Source organism: Dermochelys coriacea, chromosome 1 (assembly GCF_009764565.3).
Source record: "Dermochelys coriacea isolate rDerCor1 chromosome 1, rDerCor1.pri.v4, whole genome shotgun sequence".
NCBI classification, from domain to species: Eukaryota; Metazoa; Chordata; order Testudines; family Dermochelyidae; genus Dermochelys; species Dermochelys coriacea.
Window position 1 is genome coordinate 121,672,377 of NC_050068.2, and position 23,984 is coordinate 121,696,360.

Consider the following 23,984-nt stretch of genomic DNA (forward strand, 5'->3'; position numbering starts at 1 on the left):
TGCACATTGCAGACCACAGAACCTCACTCACCCACTCCTGTAATAGCCCCCTAACCTCTAGCTGAGTTACTGAAGTCCTTAAATCCTAGTTTAAGACTTCAAGTTGCAGAGAATCTACCTTTTTCACTAGTTTAAACTTGCAAGTGATCTATGCCCCATGCTACAGAGGAAGGTGAAACCCCCACAGGGTCTCTGTCAATCTCACCTGGGGGGAAAAATCCTTCCTGACATCACATATGACAGTCAGACTCTGAGCATGTGGGCAAGACCCACCAGGCAGATACCTGGGAAAGAATTCTCTGTAGTAACTCCGTCCTCCCCATCTAGTGTCCAGTTTCCAGCCACAGGGATTTTAGCTACTGGCAGTCACCAATGGGCCACATGACATCATAGGCAGTCCATCAAACCATCCTCTCCATAAACTTATCAAGCTCAGTCTCGAAGTCAGTTAGTGGGGTGTTTTTTGCCTTCCCGTGGATGGCAGTTCCAGAACTTCACTCCATTGATGGTTAGAAACCTTTGTCTAATTTCGAGTCTAAACTTGTTGATAAACAGTTTATATCCATTTGTTCATGAGTCCACATTGGCACTTAACTTAAATAACTCATCTCCCTCCCGGTATTTATCTCATGTATTTGTAGAGAGCAATCTTATCTCCTCTCAGCCTTCTTTAACTTGTTTAGCCTAACCAAAGCTCTTTGAGTCTCCTCTCATAAGATAGGTTTTTCCATTCCTCAGATCATCCTAGTAGTCCTTCTCTGCACCTGTTCCAGTTTGAATTAATCTTTCTTAAACATGGAAGATCAGAATTGCACACAGTATTCCAGATGAGATCTCACCAGTGCCTTGTATAATGGTACTTTCCTGACTCTACTGGAAATATCTTGCCTGATGCATCCTAGACTGCATTAGCCTTTTTCATGGCTGCATCACATTGAAGGCTCAGTCATCCCGTTATCAGCCAGGTCTTTCTCCTCCTCTTTCTTCCAACTCATAAATCCCCAGTTTATGGGATTAAAATTTTTTTGTTAGTCTCTACATGCATGACCTTGCACTTTGCACTATTAAATTTCATCCCATTTCTATTTCTCCAGTTTATAAGGTCACCCAATCATCGTGTATAATATTCTGGTCCTCCTCCATATTGGCAATACCTCCCATCTTTGTGTCATCTTCATATTTTATTAGTGCACTCCCACTTTTTGTGCCAAGGTCGGTTGTAAAAATGTTAAATAAGATTGGTCCCAAATCCAATCCCTGAGGGACTTTACTAGTAACCTCCTCACAGTTCACATCTCAGTATCATCCATTGTAGTCTCCCCTTTAACCAGTTCTTCAACCACCTTTCAATTCTCATCTTAATCCCTATCTTTTCCAATTTAAGTAAATTTCCATGTGGAACTTGTATCAAATGCCTTACTGAAATCCAGGTAGATTAGATCTCCTGAATTTCTTTTAACTGATCTTTTTTTTTTTTTTTTTTTTTTTTTTTAAAGACATCTTCTCAAAGGAGATCAGGTTAGTCTGGCACAGGCTACCTTTTATAAAACCATGTTGTATTTTATCCCAATTACCATTTACCTTATGTCCTTAATTACTTTCTCTTTCAAAATTTGTTAAAAGACCTTGCACACGATTGAGGTCAAACTAACAGGCCTGTAGTTTCCCGGATCACTTTTCCCCTTCCTTTAAAAAGAGGAACTATATTTGTAATTTTCCATTCTTATGGTATGACCCCCGAGTTGACAGATTCATAAAAATCCTTGCTATTGGGCTTACAATTGCAAGTGCCAATTCCTTTAATATTTTTGGATGGAGATTATCCAGGCCTCCTGATTGTCCCATTAAACTGTTTGAGTTTGACTTTCACCTCAGATGTGGTAATTTCTACCTCCATATCTTAATTATCATTAGCCACCCTGCCACTAACCCCAAGCTTTTCGTTAGCTTCATTTAAAAAATGAGGCAAAGTATTTATTTGTTTAGGTGTTGGGCCATGCCTAGATAATTCTTAATCTCCACTCCCTTCTCAGTGCTTAGCAGTCCCACTTCTTTGTGCCTTGTTTTCTTATTGATATGGCTATAGAACCTTTTACTATTGGTTTTAATTCCCTTTTCAAGGTCCAACTCTGGCTTTTGGCAGTTCTCAATTTATCCCTACACTTTCTGACCTCCAACAGGTAGCTTTCCTTGCTGATCCCTCCAATCTTCCATTCATTGTAGACTTTCTGCTTTCTCGTAATCACCTGTTTGATGTTTGCTCATCCAGCTTGATCTTCAGCCCTTCCCTATAAATTCTTCCCACCCCACCCCCTGCCCCCTTGCTTGGGATGCAGGCTTCAGGTAGCTTCTGCAACTTTGATTTAAAATAATTATTCTTTGGTCTAGTCCACTTCCCTAAATAATTCTCTTAATTTCTTAGCTCTTTTGAAATCAAGAACCCTTTTGCAGATCTATTTTTGTTTATCCTTCCATTTAATTTTAAAATGAATTAGCTCATGATCACTGAAACCAAGGTTGTCCTCTGCAATCAGCTCTTTTATGAGGTCGTCACTACTCATCAATACCAAATCTAAAATGGCATCACCTCTTGTTGGTTTAGTAGCTATTTGGTGATTAAATCTGTCATATCACATCCAGGAAAATCTGGGTCCTACTATTATTAGCACTTGTCCTCTAATTTGTATCTGGGAAGTGAGTCTCCCATTATCACACAATTACCAGTAGTATTTATTTCATTAAAAATATTAAAGATATCTCTATCCATATCCAGATCAGATACTGGCAGTCTAACGCATCCCAAGCACTATATCAGGAGAACCTTTAGTAGATTTCTTCCCCAAAGTGATTTTTGGCCCAAACAGACTCTTATCCATTCAATCACTTCTAATTTCTTTACAGTCTACTTCATTATTAATAATACACTGCTAGTCCACCAACTGTGCCTTTTTTATTTCTTTCCTGAACAGCACATACCCTTCAATACCTGTACTCCAGTCATGACTACAATTTCACCATGTTTGTTATCCCTATAACATCTGATTACATTTCCTGTATCAGTAGTAGTTCTAGTTCCTTCATTTTGCTACTCTGGCTCCTTGCATTGGTGTACAAACATCTTAACTGTTGCTGCTTGGCTTTGCTCACATTCCTTACCCAATCTGGACAGTCATTCTACTGCTAGTATCGCCTGTCTGACTGGTATCAGCACTATCCTTCCTCCTAATGGCCATTCTCCTACTCTTCTTGTGGAAACAGCCAAAAATCCATCTGCAGAGATAGACTTACCTTAGTAAATAATGAAAAACACTACAGTATAGGAAAAATACTGCAATATATTTTGTGTATATATTAGTATATTTTGAATTCTTGATGTACTCCTAAGAGTATATTGAGCTTGATGCTCCTCTGCCCTGCATCATATATGGTCACTTACACCTGTACAAAACTTGTGGGGAAACTCAAGTATTCTGTTTGGTACTCTGGCTACACTCATTTGGTGCATTTCCTTTGTACAACTGTACATAGGCTACAAGATAACACAAGCTAAGATTTTTCAGAAATGCATGCCTAAAACGTTGGCTCCCAAATAAATGGTCAGAATTTCAAAATTGCTGATTAGGCAGCAGTCTTGCAAATCTAGTCCAATGGATTTAGGAGCTCTGTTTGGGGTAGTGTAGGGGATAGCGCACCTGACTTTCAGCCCTTTGCTTCCCTGACAGAGGTGCCTGGTTTCTCACCTTAGGCTGGGTACCCTCTGACCTCCACTTGCATCTGGACCTCAACCTTTAAAAGGTGTGGTAGGGTACCCTGGCTCCCTTTCTTTCACCATGTCCAAAGCCAGGGCCCTATGTGAAGCAATGCCAGCCGGGTCCTAGCAAAGAGTTTAAGTCCACTGCCCTGTGAGACTTCCTACCTCTGTCTCTTCAGATTGGGTCTTGGTCCCCTATAGTGCAAACAGTTCATAGTGGCTCATCTGGAGTAGCTCCCCTTTGTGGACTTTTTGCAGTGTCCTGCCACAGCCTCAGTCCCTTTGGTCAGGGTGGATGTAAGATTGGAGGGGCTTAGCTACTCGTGTCTTTATAATCAAATTAGTACCAATCACTCACTGCTGGGTGCTTCCCAGTCTCCTCACTGTCTGTCTCAGTCACGGATGCAGCGCTTCTCCCACAGTAGCTGTCCCAGCTGTCAGGCCTGTACCCATTCTCCCCTCATTTAGAGAGGCAATGCTACCTCATGCATTTTCACCAGTTGGCCCTGAACTGAGCCAGGTTCTTTTTCTTCCCCCTCCAGGACTGGCATTCACGGCAGGTACAGTGGGACAAGTTATCTGGGTCCATAGGCTCTCTTTTTAACCCTTTTTATATTGGTGTGTGTTTGCTGCTTCAACAAAGCATTCTTAACCAATTGAAAGAAAAATCTTGGCCTACCCCTTTAAGGATCTTAATATTCACATTATCATTCATCTCTTACAACTACCATGAATTACCTAATTGCATGTAGTCTTGGCTAGTTGATATCCTCCTTGTCTGTGTGATCTGCAGGTTTTTCTGTTGCTTTCCCAAAGAACTGGCAGTAATTTTGCCAAAACAGAATGATTAGAGGAGAAGTTTCAAGCATGTTCATGTTTCTCAGTCAAATTTTTCATGGGAACTCTGTTGCTGAATTTCAGGTGGTATTGCCTTTCCCACAAGTTGGGGAGAAAATACCTCATTTTGAGTACTTGATGACAGACTCCAGAGGACGTATCCAGCCCTCCATGACTGGAAAGGCAAGTTGGCCTGACATGGGGCCTAAGGAGAGTGTAAGGTTGGCAAATTCTACCTTTTCCACCTCCCCACCCTTCCCCCAAATACCTTAGCTATTACCTCTTTGGAAAGCTCTGTAGCATTTAAGCACTAACAATGTGACTCGCACAATACTATCCCTGCCTAGAGAGAAGATTGCAGGCTACAATGGTGTTTTTTGCCTTGTGTGTCTGACAGATCCAGAGGAGTTATTGATTTAGAAAGTGGAATATTAGAACTCATTGCTGCATGCTACTGTAATAGACCTAGTCACTTTTAATACTATATGAACAATATAATTTGGCAGCTAGAGGGATTAATCGACTTCTGAACCAGCAATCTAAAGGAGAAAGGCTTTGATCAGTCAGTATTTACAGTATCTAAATGTCCAGTTGTCTACGTGAAATAAGTTGGGATGTCAGTCCAGTCCCTACTGGACTGACAGTAATCCACATCAAAATTGGCATTACTTGGCACTCACGTTGGTAAGTTTCACTGCACAAAGGAGTCCTATACCCTTTCACCACTAGAGGTAGTCTCTCCAGAACATAACCTGAGGCATATTGGCAGAAGACAATTTGGGGACATTTGCCCAATGCTACTTCCATTCTCAGAACCCCAGATATGACCCTGCTTCTCTCCCAATCCTCACAGCTTTATACCTCTATTACGGATAAGATTTTGTCATAGTAAAATTAAGCAAAATTCACAAAACAGTCATGGTCAAACTTTATAAAATCAAGGTATGGTCATGCAGGGGAAATGTACAAAATCAGGGACTGAAGCCATAGTCCAAGGGGGAGTGGGGGCTGATGGCTGGAGTCAAAAGTCACAGAGATCTACTAAAGTCACAGAATTTAACCTCCATGACCAAATCTTATCCTTAACCATGATCTCTCTCTCTCTCTCTCTCCAGAACCTATCCATGTCACTCCTGCATCAGCCAGAAGGTTGTACTGCAGAGTGGCAGAACTCTACTTGCTCTCCAATACAAAAGAATACCACCTTTGAAATGTATTCAGCTCCCATCAGTCAGAGGAATGGGGGGAGCTAGGTAGAGTCCTTCATTAAGCAACCTACTAGACTACTGAACTGGCCTTCAGGAGGGCTCTTAAAAAAAGGCTCTTGCATATGATGCCAGAATACAGACTGATTATTTTTAATCATAGAAATGTAAAATAAGTGTGTGTGTGTGTGTGTGGGGGGGGGGGGGGGTTCTGCAATGCTTGCAGTAATTGATTGAAACCCTGTTCTGTGCTCCAAACCTTTCCTATGCAGCTCCATAGACTTTCAGATTTACACCACAATAGTCATGTTGCGAAGGATGCAAAAATACCTTTTGACTTCCACTTCAGTTAGTTGCTGGATCAGATATGTGACATTTATTCATAGACACTGAGCCTGCTTTAATTAGTTTACTGAAGTGGACCTGCATTCATCCGCCCATTGAAGTGATGTCACTATAATCTGTTTCCAGGAAAACCTAATCCTTATTAGATACTTGACAAATCCATTATAATAGTACCCATAGACTTTCAATAAAAGGCTTTAACTTCATGTACCCATATATTCCTTTATATCCAAGGCTACTCCTTTAATACTTAATTCTGGGTTTTGACCAGATCATGATTTCAATTTTATGTTATAGGGATTTTAAAATGAATATATTACAATTTAGTGTCAAAATAAAATGCAAGCATATGTAAATCCAGGTTTTAGTTTCAAACTTGACAGATTTTTTCAGTGCTCAGCAGCAAGGGTAGCTCCTTTTGACCTCAAATGACAGTTACTCAGTGAGCAGAATTTTGAATTTCTTTTTTAGTTTTAAATATCTTGTATTACTAATGAGAACTAATACATGCATACAGATATACTAAGCTGGGGCACATCCACTACTTTTAGGGTCTTGTTGCAGTGGGGCAGGATGTATCACGTGCAAAGGAGTTACTGGTTATATAGAGTCAATACAGGGGGTTTCCATACCTCCTGTTTGTCATGGAGCATTGTTTAGCAGCACCGCATGTCATACAGTTTGGGTCTGGGTACATGAATCTTGTCTGGGGCTAAGCTATCTATACGCCCAAAATATCAATACAGGAGGGAGTACATAGAAATTCACCAAGTGCTAAACCAAGTGCATCAACTAAAAGACTACTACTAAATCTACTACTATGACAACCACAGTTACTCCAAGGTTGAACTTCAGACCAATGGATTTTCATAAATGTTCCTAGAATTTTAAGGCCAGAAGGGACCCTTGTGATTATTTAGTGACGACCTGCATAATACAGGGCAGACAGCCTCACCCAGTAACTTCTGCATCGAGTCAAAAACATCTGTTTGCGCTATCTCATATCTTCTAGAAAGATTTCCAATCTTGATTTAAAGAGTTCAAGTGATAAAGAATATATCACATCCCAAGGCAAGTGGTTTTTTTGTAATGGCTAATTACCCTCACTGTTAAAATTGTGTGCTCAGTTTCTTATTTGCACTTACTACATACTGGCCCAACGTTAGCTTTATTTCTAGTCATCTGCATTTTCCGTGGAGTTTCTAGAATTATTAAAAATCAATATTAATGGTTCACAGAGTTCCTCGGCCATTTCCTGTAACACTCTTTGGTGCACATTTAGTCCTGAACTAAAAATGTGTAACTTTAATAGTTACGGTTTAACATCCCCCTGCCTCTAGTTATGGATGGAATAGAAAGGATTCCCCTTTTCACTATAAAATGAATAAATCATCCTGCAAATATTTGAATATTTATTGAATACTTCTTCTTTTTCTGTAACGCAATCAACAATTTTACCCTCCTGCTCTAGTATCATTAAGATTTCATTTATTCATTTTACATTTTGGCTTATGAAATCTTCTCCAATAAGAAAAGGCCAAGCTATCTGCTATAATACAAACATGAGCAACTTTGCTACAAAGATGTGCTCTTGTCTATCTTTTTTTAAATAGCTTTTAGAACTTGAGTTATTTAGTCCTTAATGAGGCAAAAGTAATGAATGGCCTCAAAGTCTGGTAATTCTTTCTGTTCTCTTCTGAATGATGAAATGACTTCCTGTGGAAACTCAATGTTAAAAACATCAGGCCATGATGAGCTAAGACTGTAATCATTACAGTGTTCTCTTTACAATATTTCATATTTTGGGCATTGTACCCTCACCCTGCATCAATTAAAAAAGGAGTATTGTGTCCAACTGTAGGTTTGAACCACACAACATCACTATTGTCTTTAAAGCCTCTAATATTGCAGTAGTGGTAGTGCTAGTTTGCATCTATTGTGGTAATGGGTTATCTGCATTTTGTTGCACTTTGACCTTTTGAGAAGACTACATAAAACACAATGAATTATGATGGTGCTGGATTATCCATCTCATTGAATTCCTCAAGGGGGAAAAAAGTGCAACATGTAGTAGCGCTACAATGATATTCTTGAAGTCCACTTGAAGTGGAAAGTTTACTAGGCACAATGAAAGAGGATTTGTATATACAGATACAACCTGACTGTTTTTAGTTGGGATTATTCAAAAGTACTCGGTATTGGCTCTTTCTGCTCCCGCTGAAGTCCATCACATGACAGAAGCTGGCTGAATATCATGGAAAATGTCCTGATGCTCCACTGTTTTACACCTTCTGCGATCATTTACAACTGTGCAAAATGGTGTAAAATGCTACCAACTCAGAATGGTAGTACTGTACACTTTTTGCACAGATGTAAATGATTTTACAGGGAGCAAGGCAATAGACAATTGGGCACAGAGAATCTAAAGCAAAAAGGTCAAGTGATTAGACCAAAGCCTAAGGAGGAATCACTGTTTCAGTCCCTGACACGAGAGTCCCTTGTTCTCTGTTCAGTACTTCCTAGATTCCTTAGCCAGAAGGGCCCACTGTGATCATTGGTCTGACCTCCTGTATGACACAGACCATATAACTGAACTGATGTTTTTTCTTAAACCACTGGCCCTTGCTGTCCTATATTGTCGTATTCATGAGCTGCCTCTTTGTGGCCAAGGATTGTATTAACTGTTCAGAAAAGAAACTGGTTTAGCTGCAGGAGCCTGCTGCGAGGGAATTTCAACCAGTAAAAGCTTGAGTGGCACTACCCTCCCAGTTGTGAAGTGATAGATAGAAGCCTGTGGCCATAAGTTACACAGACCCCAAAGGCTGGCCTGGAATCACTGTAGAAGAGGTGAGACCATAAATAACCCACAACACTTAAGGGTTTTCTAGTCTACAGCTAGAAAACTGAGGTCAGCCCTGATATTCCCAACCCCCAAATTAAGGGCCTCTAGCCAAGAGCCAGTTCTAAGAGTCCGAACTTAGAAAATCCCATATTACATTCTGTAGGTGACAAATCTGAGTCACCACTCGAAGACCAAACAGAGGAAATTGCATTCCATTTTAATCTCTTTAGAAAGGAAAGAGTAGAACAACTTAACTTATCATGCATCACCCAGTGCTTAAGATTGACAATTATGTTTTTAAGTTTCATGCCACTCTGTTCCACTTGTAGCATTATATGGTCTTAGTAGAACAGTTAGGAATTACTCTAATTATACAAGTTTCAGAGTAGTAGCCATATTAGTCTGTATTCGCAAAAAGAAAAGGAGTACTTGTGGCACTTTAGAGACTAACAAATTTGAGCATAAGCTTACGATGAAGTGAGCTGTAGCTCACGAAAGCTTATGCTCAAATTCGTTAGTCTCTAAGGTGCCACAAGTACTCTAATTATACAACTGTCTTCAGGAGGCATTATGGATTTCATAACGTCTTTTTAGAGCCCAAATTAGAGCCTCTGGTTAGCCAGCAGATCTAGCTCAAAACCAGCTGGGAGGAAACAAGTTACAAGTACACTCCCAGTTTATTCAGATTTTAATGAGTAGGAGTCTTTGACCTTTGCTAATACAAGTAAGATTGGAAGAGAATACTGTTTTGCTAGGGATATATTCTTTTCTCCATGCTGAAATTTGCAGGCTACACATAAGAATGATGTATTACAGATAAAGTCCTATCCTGTCACACTCTTATGTAGTATTCTGTTTAAAGTTACAATATGACAATAATAATAATAGTATTCATAGACATGGGAAATCCCCATTGTTTACAATATTACCACTGACAGAGCAGAACATTAATATTTAAAAAAAATCAATGAAAAGTAGTAACCTCCCTGCTCAATAGCTTTTTTTCAGACATAAACATCTAATCTGTTTCTAAATCTTTCTCCCCAAATACCCAAAGGGATAGCTTTTAAAATAAGCTAACTTCCTACAGTGTGGGGGCCTGCAAAATATCATTTAAAGTCTTTTTCTGATGACAAAAGCATCAAAAGCTACTTAAAAGCATTTACTTTGTTATATAAATAGAAGTAGTCTGAGCAAGTAATACTTTTTTTTTAAACATGCATCTGAATGGCAGCCTACATAATATGCAATTCAGCCTGACTGTTGAAAATAATATCAAAATATTGAATTAGAAAAATAAGGGTTGGAATAGAAATATGCTTGTTTTAATGACGGGGATTTTTTTCCACACAGCTCTAGGTCTCGGGCTATATTCAGAAAGGAGCTTGGGATAAGAACTGGAGTCCAGTTTTCACACTATTGGATGAACTGGAGCTCTTTGGTCTATGCTTATTCAGAGTACCTTTTTTGAGTAAGTCATTTCACGCAGGAGGCAGTGTGGCTTATTTATAGAGCAGTGGACTGACACTGATGACATGGGTTCCATTTCTGGCTTTGCTTTGTGAGACACTTCCCCTTTCTGTGCCTCAGTTTGCCCATCTGTGAAATGGGATAATGATGCTGACCTTGGTTGGAAAGCTCTTTGAGATCTACTGATTGAAAAGTGCTAAATAAAAGCTATGTGGTGGTGGTGGTGTTATTATTATTATTTACTACTACTACTACCTAGCAGTGTTTCTTCTTGTGCCATGACTCTGCCGAGCTTTTCATCAGAAAGTATTTTAAGGCCATCCCAAATTACATGTGTGGTCTCAAGCTATCTTCTATTTTAATTCTTAAACTTGCTCATCTCCCTGAAAGTGCAGGTATGAATAAGGCATGTGTCACAGGGAGAGTGGCCTGTGAGATGAGTGCAATTTGTGGGAGACATGGTGACCCAGGTCAGATCATGGTGGATATGCAAGGTGAAGTGGGTGTATGTGCTATGGATAATGAGAGGTCAGAAGCAACTGGAAGGTAGGTTGGATTGGGTAGATATCTTTCTTTCTAGGTTCTTGTATAGACACCCATGACCACAGTATATAAGTGCCTCCCACACGTTTTTAAAAAAAAAATTCAGCAAAGATATTTCTTCCATGCCAGCATGAAGCTTAGATTTTTTTTTAAATCTGTATAAAGTGTGATAGTTTTACAATATCTACCTAAGCGTACTACTGTGGAAAGGCTGCAGCACCTGGGAAATGGGTTGATTTATCTGGCATGGGAGGGCATAATGGGACCAATATCCCAATTCAGGCTGGATAGGGGGAACATTGAATCACAGTTTGTAGGACTCAAGGAATAGAAGGGGTTTCAACCTCGGAACATGGCCAATGGGACATTTTCTTAGTTGTATATGAGTACAGCAGCAGGGTAGGAGACCTCCTACTCAATTAAAGCTAATGGTGATAGGCTTAGTTCTGCCACTGGAGTTAAATTTTAGGTTAGATTCTATTTCTTGTGATTCTGTAAGTTTAACTGAAGCCATTGCAGAAAATCCAATGTTGGCTTTATTTATTTTTTCCATTGAAGACAAATAGCATGCTGTACTGAGGTCACAGGAAAGGAAACCTCCATTTCCATTTGTAACTGTGTAGAGAATAAACAAGACCTAATGAAATGTAATGGCTAGGGGAAAGCTAAGCAATAAGATGATTCTCATATCAAGGCTTCCTCGGAGCCACCTCTAGTGATTTACTCCATCTCAGCACATTGGCTCCAGTAACTTCATTTCTTTCTTTATTTTGCATCTTTGCTATGGAATTCATTGAATCAAATGTTTCATCAAGCTAGTTTCTATATTCAGTCAAAATTGTAATCAAAACTGGACCCTGTATGGAATCAAATTTTGTCATCAAAACTGGGACAGGGCTGCTGTGAGGAGGGGCTCCTCTGAATCAGGAAGAATGGGTGAATGCTACAAAGAAGGGTTTGAGTTGGTGCAATGTCATGTTTGGCTCAAGTAGCAGAGCACGTTCTCCTGTAGACTTAGAGGTCAAGTTCCAATCTGGACTTTTTGTTCTAAATAATATTACGGCCAAGATTTCAAAAGTGATTAGTGATTTTTTTTTGGGGGGGAAGGGGTGCCTCAGTTTCGATGCCCAACCTGACACCCTTTTAAAAGGGCTGGGTTTTTCAGATGGTGGGTATTCAGCACTCTGAAAACCAATGCCATTTCAGGTGTCTCACATTAGTACCTACAATAATTAATTGCTTTGGAAAACCATGGCCTACATTCCCAAGGCTTCCATTTGTTCAACAGTCCAAGATTTGGTTGTAAGAAAGGCTATTGGAGACATCTTATCCCAACAGATTGATGTTAAAGATCTGAATGGCTGAGAATAAAATGTCTTAGATTAAAAGGTTTTTCTTTTGGTGGTTAATATCTTCTTGGTCTCTTTCTTTATTTCTTTGTGGGGGAAAAAAACCTGTTTTTTCTCTCATTCCCTTTTGTACATATTGACAAAGTGGATCCAAGGTGTATATCAACTGGAGAATAATTTCTCATTATTGTTCACCACTGGGTTGTTGCCTGTGCCACTGAGTTGACATCAAGTAAGTTACCCTTTTTATTCAAGAATTTGAATTTTCTGCCTTTCCTTCATCACCTCCTCTTCTGAAAGAGATTTATCTAAACCAAACACTTCTAAATTCTTTTGTCTGAACACCTGGTGGCATACCGAGGTCACTGCCCACAGATGCTAGCTGATTTTACAGATCACTCCAGGAAAGGGGGTCATTTTACAAGCCATGGAATCCAGATTGTTTGGCCAATTTGCAGAAACATAGAAGTTTGGAAGTTATTTTCTATTACGGTAACTAGGATCCTGCTAGTTATGCTAAAGGGTGCAGAATTCAGATACATGCCTGCTGCCTCAGACACCATGACTCAGCATGTCAACCGGCTCTTGTGGGTTAGGAAGAAAACTTCCACTCTGGCAAGATATTTGATAATTGTCCAGTTTGGGGTAACGTACCTTTCTCTGGAGCATCTTGTACTGGCAATTGTAGGAGATACTGGCCACACCATTCCACTGGCTTGGTCCAGTATGACATTTATCTTCCTAACAAATATGAGGGACTGACCTGGGAACCTGTCTAAGAATATAGGTTGTATTTAGCTAGTAGGGTAAGTTTTGGATGCCTGCTTATTCTGTCTTTCCCCCACTGTCATTAATATTGTCAAGATCACCATGAGATTTTAGCAATACAGTAAGTTTGGTGTAACTTTATATTGGATAAAAGGTCTGCTAAAACCTGATAAACTGGATATTTCTTTTCAATGATCCCTGTAATTTACTGCTCTCATTTTCTGTCTTCTAGCACGTTATATACACTGAAATACTTTAAAATACACTACAATTTGAGTTCTTATCTACAGAATCACAGTCAGTTTGAATTCTATTCCAGGAGCTCCCAGTCTGATCTCAAGTTTCCTCCATCCATCACCTGTCTTTGGGCAAGCCCTGTTCCATTCCCTTCTGACTGAGGCTTTTAAGGATGCACAGCTCCATGCCTTATGCTGTGATATTCCCAGTAAGCCAGTCTGCCAAAGTACTATCACCTCTCTGAGGGCTGTGAACAGTGTGTTGCCAGAAGGTATAAGATACCACACAGCTCTTTCTAAGCAAGCACATTTATTCTTAAGGTAAAAGCATTACAGAGAACATATAAAAACATAAAACAGATTTACACAGACACTAAACATACTAGAAATCACCATAGAAGTGGGCAGAAACTTGGGCAGAAGTGACCATGAGATGGTGAAGGACAGGATCCTGAAGAAAGGAGAGCAGCAGAATAAGGACCCTGGACTTCAGAAAAGCAGACTTTGACTCATCAGGGAACTGATGGGCAGGAGCCCTTGGGAGGCTAACTTGAGGGGGAAAGGAGTCCAGGAGAGCTGGCTATGTTTTAGAGAAGCCTTATTGAGGGTGCAGGAACAAACCATCCTGATGTGCAGAAAGAATAGCCTATATGGCCACCGACCAGCTTGGCTTAAGAGAGAAATCTTTGAGCTTAAACACAAAAAGAAAGCTTACAGGAAGTGGAAACTTGTACAGATGACTAGGGAGGAGTATAAAAAGTTGCTTGAGCATACAGAGATATAATCAGGAAAGCAAAAGCGCAATTGGAGTTGCAGCTAGCAAGCGATGTGGAGGGTAACGAAGGGATTCTACAGGTACGTTAGCAACAAGTAGAAGGTCAGGGAAAGTGTGGGACCCTTACTGAATGGGGGAAGCAACCTAGTGACAGTTGTGGAAAAAGTTGAAGTACTCGATGCCTTTTTTTGCCTTGGTCTTCACAGACAAGGTCAGCTCCCACACTGTTGCACTGGACAGCACAGTATGGGGAGGAGGTAAGCAGCCCTCAGTGGTAAAAATAGGTTAAGGACTATTTAGAAAAGCTGGACATGCACAAGTCCATGGGGCCAGAAGCAATGCATCTGAGGGTGCAGAGGGAGTTGGCTGCTGTGATTGCAGAGCCATTGGCCATTATCTTTGAAAACTTGTGGCCATCTGGGGAGGTCCCGGACAATTGGAAAAAGGCACATACAGTGCCCATCCTTTTTTTAAAAAAAGGAAGGAGAATCTGGGGAACCACAGACTGGTCAACCTCACATCACTCCCCAGCAAAATCATGGAGCAGGTCCTCAAGGAATCTGTTTTGAAGCACTTGGGAGAGAGGAAGGTGATCAGGAACAGTCAACATGGATTCACCAAGAGCAAGGATGGAGCTTGGCTGTTCTCAGTGGTAACGGATGACAGAACAAGGAGCGATGGTCTCAAGTTGCAGTGTGGGTGGTCTAGGTTGGACATTAGGAAAACTGTTTCACTTGGAGGGTGGTGAAGTTCTGGAATGGGTTACCTATGGAGGTTGTGGAATCTCCATCCTTAGAAGTTTTTAAGGCCTGGCTTGACAAAGCCCTGGCTGGGATGAGCAGGGGGTTGGACTAGATGACCTCCTGTGGTCTCTTCCAGCCCTAATCTTTTATGAATCTATGATCAGTCTTAGGGGGCCCTAGTAGGCCAAAGTCTTTCCAGACTTTCGACAAGGACTGGGGCCCCCCTCATTGAAAAGAAGTTCCCGTCTATTTGTTGGATTAGAAAGAAGGAATTGTGTCAGTTCAAGCCCTTTGTCTCCTAGCCCCTGGAAAACCCAGCTTGAATTGATATATTCAAACCACTCAAGGGTTTAGTCTCTAGAGTTGTTTAGTCTCAGAGTCTCTCCTTAATCACCCTACCAGTGTTTTTAGTTCTTGTAGGAGCTGTGGTAAACTGTTCTCTACTCCATGAGCAAAATCATAGATAAACCATTCATAGATTTAATACAGTATGGTCCCTAAAGATACTGCAAGTGCTTACAACATCTGTCACTCAAAATTTTTACAATAAACCTCACTGTCCATAAGGATCATATGTTACTGATGCCTGCCAAATCCCACAGAATTGCTATGTCGTCGGAAAACTTTTGATTAACTCAGTAAAAAGTCCCATTGAGCTAAATGAGTGGCTTCCCTTAACTGACTAGAGATATCCAGATTTGGATAATAAGAGAGGATGGCCACAAAATAGTCTGAGAGTTTCCAAATACAGAGTCATAAATGACATAATTGAAGGAATAATGAAATAAAACTATTTTAGCTTTTTGACTAAAATCAATCTTTGGTCACCAGGGAGCAATGCTTTGGGAGGGGGAAAAAGATGTTGTAGGCATGTATCTGCCACACGTGGACAAACTCTGTGTGTGTGTGTGTGTGTTTATATATAATTTTTAAAAATGACATTTGGAATGCAGCTTTCTTTCATAAAGACACGTAGATTGGGTTGACATGAGCACTTCAAATACCTTCTGTGTTTTCAAAGGTTAGTAATTTTGTGGGATTCAGTTAGTCAATGGGGCGTCGGGACAAACTGTACTTGGTATGCTTATCATTGCAGTAGATGCATCATATCTACAAGTAGGGAGGCACTGCTGCCCAATGGATAGAGCACAGTGCTCTGTTCCCAGCACTGGAGCTGACCTGCTTTGTCATCTTGGAGTGAGTCACTTAATGTCTGTATGCTCCTTCCTCCCTATCTATTAACTAGGAAGCCTGGTACTAATACTCCTTTGCAAAGTGCTTTGAGATCCAGGATGGAGGTAGTTATGATTTAGTGGCCTCTGGAATGCTCAGCGACAGTTAAGTAGTCGGTAACATCTTTGTCTGGCTCTAAGGACCACTCAGGTCCTTTTAAGTGAATAATGAATGGAAGCATGAGATGGCAATAGGGTGACCAGATGTCCCAAATTTTGGGGTCTTTTTCTTATATAGGCTCCTATTACCTCCTACCCCCATCCCGATTTTTCACATTTGCTGTCTGGTTACCCTAGATGGCAAAGGGAGGGAGTAAATCTGTATTGGTTCCAAGTCAGCTGTAATCACTTGTGGGTTCACTGCTAACCAAATTTATTTTAAAAGCAACTGGTACCATGCATCTGATTTGCTGGTGATGTGAAGCAGTGCAAAATAGCCAAGCATCAATCTTTAATATTCTCTGCTTCCTCTTTTTTCCTCCCATAATTATTTTCTTGACTAAATCTACCCTTTCCAGAGACATTAGCCTTTAGTTTGGCCTTCTTTTTTTTCTAAATAAGCTATCGCCCATCTCACTGGTCCCTTAGCTACAGAGCCATCTGTATACTGTAGTTTATCCTAGTGAATTTCACTTGAGTTGCTGAAGAATTCCTTATCTGGCTGTGTATGTAATTACTATCTGAAGGAGCAGTAGATCACTCTAGAGCTCGACCTAAAGCCCTTCCTCTCTTACTACTGACAGATTCCTATCTACTGTGTCTGTGCGGTGGGAGTGGCAATGCTGTTCTAACAGACCATTTAAAAACCCCACACAGCCAAAGCCCCTTTCCTTCCCTGACCTTCTTCTTATCACAGTAATAGCATCAATATACCAAAGGCTACTGCTCTGGAGATGTACATCCAACAGTAGAAAGTCTGTTGCATCAGCCTATGCTGCAGATCAAATATGCTTCCAGGAATAATTTTAAGACACCTGGGGTTAAGATAACAACTTAGCCTTGTACCCACCAACTTGAAGGAGTAATGAGTCTAAAAGACTGAGTGCAACTCCTCGATGGTTGGCACTGCTACTGCTCCTGGTTGGGCATCTCTCTAATGCAGGATTTTAACAGCTAGCACTTCGCAAGCTTCTTGGACCAACAGCTGTATCAGACTGATCTATGGGATAATAAGGCTAGTAAGGTTTAGAAGGTAAGGTGTGCAGTACATACAGGGCCAGCTAATTCCAAGATAAAGGTAACGGGTTAGGCATCCATGTGCCATTATTAATTAACATCTATTCTGCCACATGAGATGGGAGAGAACAGGCTAATTTCCTCACAATGTTGTGCAAAAACAGTTTGTTCAGTGTTTTGGACATCAAGGACTCAACTGAAGACAAGCTAAAAGTTGTCACTTCTGCGTGCTATGTGTATTCTTAATTATTTCAGTGCCATGGGCTGCAAGGTACTTTACTTGCAAACAAGAGAGACAAGTCTCTTCCTGCCCCAATTTACTAGAATATTACGGTGGGATGACAATGAGAGAGTAGGACAGCTCGAAAATCTGGGAGATAAACTTGTGATTTATAAAAGCCTCCTTTTACTTTTTTTAAGCAACTTTAAAGAAATAGAATCTTATTATAGTCAAATTTTGAGACAGTGTTGGGATGCCAGGACAGTTGCTTCCTGCTCTTTGACTGTAGCTCAGGATGGTTGTTCAGTGGAAATGCAATTAATTCTAAGATGACTGTTAGTTCATGTTCAGGTCCATCTGAATCAGTTTCCTTGAAATATTCACCTCCTGTGATCTTTAGCACTGGAAATAGCCCTCCACTGCATACTCCCATTACTGCAAACCTGAGTGTTTATAGGGGCTACTAGAGTAAGGAGTGCTCATGTAGATGAGTGTTGTTGCACCAAGCTGCCACCTACCACCTTACATGTATAAAGCACCTCTTTGATCCTGAAGAGATTTCCCAAGTGCTTTAAAGTGTAAAACATTAACTGCTTTGGTATCTCTTTGAGCTGAAAGATGCTTTATAGTTGCTTGATATTAAATAAATGTCCACCTCTAAAAACCCTTGGCTGCTGAATATTTTAAAAAAGCTTTAACTCATGTAGATTTGCTGGTATGGCTTAGAAGCAATTGTGCTAGAATTTGAATTGAGCAATAATGTAGTGAAGTTAGAATTAAAGGGTAATTATGGGACAATAAAATTGTTTAGTTTGGATCACAACCATTCTGAGGTACAATGAAAAGGAGTATCAAGAAACAATTCACAAAGCTACTTTCTGCCTATCTCAGAGGAATCTAAAATAGCCACCAACAGAGGCATAATACAGGAAAACTACAAATGTTAAAGGGGGTTACGCATAGCAAGAAATGTCCCTAAAATTGAAGGATAACTACATCACAGTTCAAAAGACAAATGTCAGTTACACACATAGTATCTTTCTCTTTAAAACATCATGGAATTCCTGACTTTGCAAAGATCACCATCTTGCATCATGGAAAGCCAGAGCAATAATACTACTTTTCATAAAATATCCTAGGAATAAACGCTTAATATGATGCTTTCAAATTAAGAAATGCTTGTGGCTTCGCAACCAGGTGTATAATTTCTTTTATGACCTTTAGAAAGGCTACCATGAGTTTGAGAGGTGTGTATTTCCAGCCTGTGTTGCCACAGAGTTTCTTTTCGCTGTGATGCTCCTGATGTATTTTCTGCACTTCTTACCTGGGAACCCAGACAACAAACATTATGAATAATAAATAAAGCTTTGCAGACTAGTGTCTGCATTGTTTTCTTTCAAATAAGCATACAAGTATGCGTTGTAATACAGCAGACTCCTATTGAAACCTATATTTAAGGACTTAATTTTGTAAAACTATGTAATATTTATATTCAGATGAATGTAAATATGGACTTGTGTATAAATACACAGCTGTCTGGGTCTCTCCGTGTATATCTACCCTGTGATGAAAAACCCATGGTGCTGTTAATCTTTCATCACTGTGTAGACGTACCCAATGGTAAAGTTACCGTAATGGATTGATGGGTATTAAGAACCCCCAGTTTAAGTGTCCAGTTTTCCCTCTCCACAGGTAAAAACTAAGGGTCCCATTTCCATCTACTCTGATCTCCCACAATATGGTACTTGAATTTATGGGACTCAGCTCTAATAGGCTCCGACATACTTCCAGTGCTGCCCATCACTTTAAGGGGATGTTGTATATAATACTGTTTCTCAAATGTCAACTAAACTGTCAAGTACTTTTTTTCACATTGGTCTTTTCCATTGTTTTTATCAGGATACTTGTGTATATCTAATTTCTCCTTTAGAGGTACCACTCATTTCCTTCAGGGGTACCACAAGCCAAAATTACATTAAGTTAAAAAAAACCCACTTTTGTTACTAGTCCTTGGGTCCATGTTACTGTGTTACCATCCAATGTGTGCCCCGGGCCTCAGCTGAACCCCAGAATTCTATGTTAAGACTCCTTCCACACAGTTCAAAGCTCCAGATAGGTAGTGTACCCCATCACAGGGTATTTTGTTAAATAAGGACTGAAAGTTTGATCATCAGCAATTCTATGAAATACGTGATGTGGGCATAGATCTTGCTGGGCATGAGCAAACTTGTGTATAGCCTGATTTGAATGCCAGGTTAAACTCTCAAGGGTGTGACAGGCTGTGTGCTGGAGATGGGTCCTTGAGCTGGTTAAGAAGTGGGAACATCCTGAACTGATGAACTTGAAATGTAGATAAGGTGAGGACGTGAAGTTTTGGTCCTTACACACTTTGCAAAATGATTGGCTCTTATGTGATCCTTACATGTCCAGACCAATTAGATTCAAGAAATATAGGTGTTAGCAGCTAGGAATAATGTATATAAACCATGTAGTGTGCAAAATCATTTGGTATTGTTTCATCCTGCACCTGGGCCTGGCCAGTGTGGGCACAGCGCTGTTACATGCCTAGCAAAGTAACTTGAGTGACGAGCTGAAGTCTAACTGAATTTTTGGATCCCTGAGAACTGAATGCAATGTTCTCTCAAAACTGGACAAGGTATTCTGGATAAGCCAAGTAGAAAACGTCTCAGAGGAATCCCAACACGAGACACTTAATTCCATTTTTAAAAGTGCATGTTTGTGTTAGGGCAGGAGGGAGGCTGTTTAAAAGGTACATACAGTAGGGGCCCAATACACTTTTCCTTTGTCCCCTATGTAGTCACAGACACTTGTGCAAGGAGGGTACAGAACATTACCAGATCAGAAAGATAGCCTTTGGTATACACTTTGCCCCGGTGTATGTGCCTTCATAAGCTGCTGGGAAATGAGGAACTGGGATCTAGATGTGATCATTTGTTCCAGGCTCAGCAAGGGGGCACATGGAGCAATCTAGCTGGCACCTTTGAGGCTTTTTTAAATGAAACAACATAGGACCAGCCAGTTGGAGGTAATCAGTGGAATAAAGCTGTAGGAAGGTTGAGCATGCAAGCTGGAGGACATTATGGCAGCTATGGCTTGTTTTTAACAAAAAAAAAAAAACCTGTTGCAGCTTTTATACTCCCAGTAGATGAGCTTGTGAGAACTGTATCCTATATGAGGACAAGCCCTAGGCCCTGCATTTCTTCAGCCTCAGTCAAAACTAAGTGATGATAATCTCTGGCCTAGATTATCCCTCCCCTCCCACCATGTGTTCCACTCAACAAGTGGATCTGCTGCTTTCCTTATGGAAGGGGGCTCAGCAGCTTCCAAACACAATCACTCTACCCTGGACCTGGCAGAGCCTACTCTGAGCATCCAGAGTCTGTGTAGCATCAGGGCAAAAACCTGGGTAGACCAGATGGGAAAGATTATGGAGGAAGAGGATAGTCAAGGGGACATGCATGGTCTCCAACTTGAGACCCTGCAGAACATGCTGTGAAAATGCAATAGATCTCCAGGCTGTTACTTTTTTCCATGTCATTCACTGACGGTCCTGCCAGGAAACTTTGGGAGAGGCCTTACTAAGGGCCAGAGCCAGTGTGGGAACACAGGTCCTCTCCTGGATGCCTCTGGTCTTCCACAAAAGTTCTCCATGATACAGAAGGTTTGGAGATCTCCTTCCCTTCCCTAATTCCAGACAAAGCTGGCATTCCCCAGTAATAGAATGTGTGGTAATTCTCTGCAATGGATTCCTTGCATAGATTTCATCCCCAGCAGCCCCTACTTATAACATGAGAGAGGATGATCAGACCCATTTTCTGGTATCAGTACATCAGTTTAATTAAAAAAATCAGTTGGATGTCTGTACATAAACCTAGACACCCAATAAAGGGAATGGGAACCAAGTGATTTGGGGGGCGAAAGGGAAGAGGAGGCGTGTTTGGGGTTTGGAACTGAGTCTATAATTATAGAAAAATAAAAGCATAAGAATCGCCATACTTCTGTCATACCTCCAATCATGACGGTGCTATCATGGAAGGAGTGGTGGCTGGGGTGGGGACAGAATTTTTTCCAGATCCTAGATGAGGATCAGATTATGCTATGAACCAGGAAAACTGAACACCCTCAATTTTTTTCCTATTTTACTACAACTACAGGTACTATTCTAATAAAAATCATCAATAACAGAATAATAGAAATCAATGGTTTTTAAAATTTAAAATGTTATCCTTTTTAAAAGCTACTAAGTAACATCTGGAAGATTGATCTGGAATTCATTGATTCATTATGCAGATTCCTTTAGGGGGTGGTGGTAATGAATTTGATATTGAACTTGAAAATGGTGGTTGTGCTATGTGTGGAAATCATGTCTAAGAGTTTTGTAACAGAATGAGTTTCATTGAAAATGCCCACTTAGTGCTATTAATTCTGCTGAATTGCACTCTTACTGCGCTTTTTTGGACCAATGCTTTTTCAGTTGAATCATGTGATAAAGTGCTGATTATTAGCTTAGGAGGAAGATTTTTGCAGCATGACTTCTGAAATCATTTTGTTTCTCCCATACATGCTTTATTCTAGAACCCCTCTGCTGCTTTGGCAGAGCAAAAATGGTAGAATTAATGCATTTAAACATCAAAAGATGGCATCATATAAATGTTTCTAATACAAGCCCTCATTCCTTTGGTTTTATAATTTAACATATTAATGAATCACCAAAACCCAAGGTTCAAAGCCAGCTGCAGATAAATAAATGCTGCTATATTATGGCCACTTGAAACTACTGGAATTTAGACCCATCCAGTATAACAATATAGGTACAAATGAGAAGCAATAATATTATATTGCACTGTATCATCAAAACGTTGTGAGAATTAAGGTTGTACATAGGGTTGCCAACTTTCTAATTGCACAAAACCCAATACCCCTGCCCCATCTCTGAAGGCCCATCTCCACTCACTCCAGTCCTCTCCCTTCATCACTCGCTCTCCCCCACCCTCACTCACTTTCACTGGGCCGGGACTGGGGGTTGGGATGCAGGATGGGATGAGGGCTCTAAATGGGGGTGCAGGCTCTGGGGTGGGCCAGAAATGAGGGGTTCAGGGTCCAGGAGGGGGCCCCTCCAGGCCAGGGGAGGGGGTTGGGGTGTGGAATCTGGGATGGTGTGTGGTTGCAGGAGGGGGTTCCGACCTGGGGCACGGGGTTGGGGTGCGAATGCAGGGTCTGGAAGGGAGTTAGGGTGTGGGAGGTGGTTTCCACTTAGGTCTGGGGCTTTAGGGTGCAGGCTCCAGCTGGGTGGCACTCACCACAGGCAGCTCCTGGTCAGCAGTGTAGCAGGGCTAAGGCATGCTCCCTGCCTGCCCTGGCTCCACGCTGCTCCTGGATGTGACTGCCATGTCTGGCCCATAGGTGGAGGTGTGGCCTGGTGGCTCTGAAGAGCATGCTGGCGACCATGGCCCATGGGTGCTGTGGAGCCGGCGTTTGGGGCGGGGAGTTTCCCTGATTGCACCTGCACCTAGTGGCTGCAGGGACATATTGGCCACTTCCGGGAGCTGCGTGGAACCTGCCTTAGCCCCGCTGCGCCACTGACCAGACTTTTTTAATGGCCTGGTCAGTTGTGTTGACTGGAGCCACCAGGGTCCCTTTCCGACCGGGCATTCTGGTCAAAAACCAGACACCTGGCTACCCTATTTGTATATCACCCCAGTGAGGCATTAGCTAGTATTCTAATAATTAAACAGATGGGGAAGCTGAAAGACTAATTAAATCGCTTAGTAGGCCACAAAATGAGTGAGAGAGAGAGTCCAAGAGCTCATGAGTTCCTTGGCTTCCAGCCTTGGGCCATTGCAATGGTTGAGATTTGATATACATGGCTGCCAACTTCCACAGTAGTAACTGTGGGACTGCCCTTTCACCAGCAGTGCAGAAGTAAGGCTGTCATGGTATGATATTGCCACCTTTATTTCTGTGTTGTTGCCTGCAGAGCTGGGCCCTCAGTCAGCAGCCACCATGCTCCGGCTGCCCAGCTCTGAAGGCAGTGCAGAAGTAAGGGTGGCAATATCAAAACCCCCTTAAAATAACCTTGCAACCCATTGCAACTCCTTTTTGGCTCCAGACTCACAATTTGAGAAACACTCGTCTCCCCAATGAAATCTGTATAGTATAAGGTAAAAGCACACACAAAACCAGATTTCATGGTCCATGACAAGTTTTTCATGGCTGTGAATTTGGTAGGGCCCTAGTAATGAACAGTTAAAGCTGATAGCAGGTCTTCTGTCCTCTCAGTGCATGGGGAGTTTTAGACCATATGTTCTGAAGTGAGAGAGGGAATGCATGTTTGCATGCCTTGTTTGGGATGTGCAATATATGATGTGAGCAGGTCAGAGATGAATGTGTACATACACAATATGTATGCACTTTCCAAACTGCGGGCTCTGTTAATATCCTCATACCATCAATAGTAATAATCTCCAACAG

At 41.2% G+C, this 23,984-nt stretch overlaps 1 protein-coding gene across 9 annotated transcripts in view; it reads left to right on the plus strand.

Annotated features, from left to right (window-relative positions):
• The window catches only part of GABRG3 (gamma-aminobutyric acid type A receptor subunit gamma3), a 524,307-nt gene that overhangs the window by 67,691 nt on the left and 432,632 nt on the right, over positions 1 to 23,984 (plus strand). The window contains exon 3 of one of the 9 annotated variants that reach the window (XR_006274422.1): positions 10,334 to 10,555. The exons of the other annotated variants lie outside the window; for them this stretch is intronic. The gene's annotated coding sequence lies outside the window, so the exon portion shown is untranslated. Of the gene's footprint in view, positions 1 to 10,333; positions 10,556 to 23,984 lie in introns of those variants that run through there. 9 annotated transcript variants of the gene reach the window in all.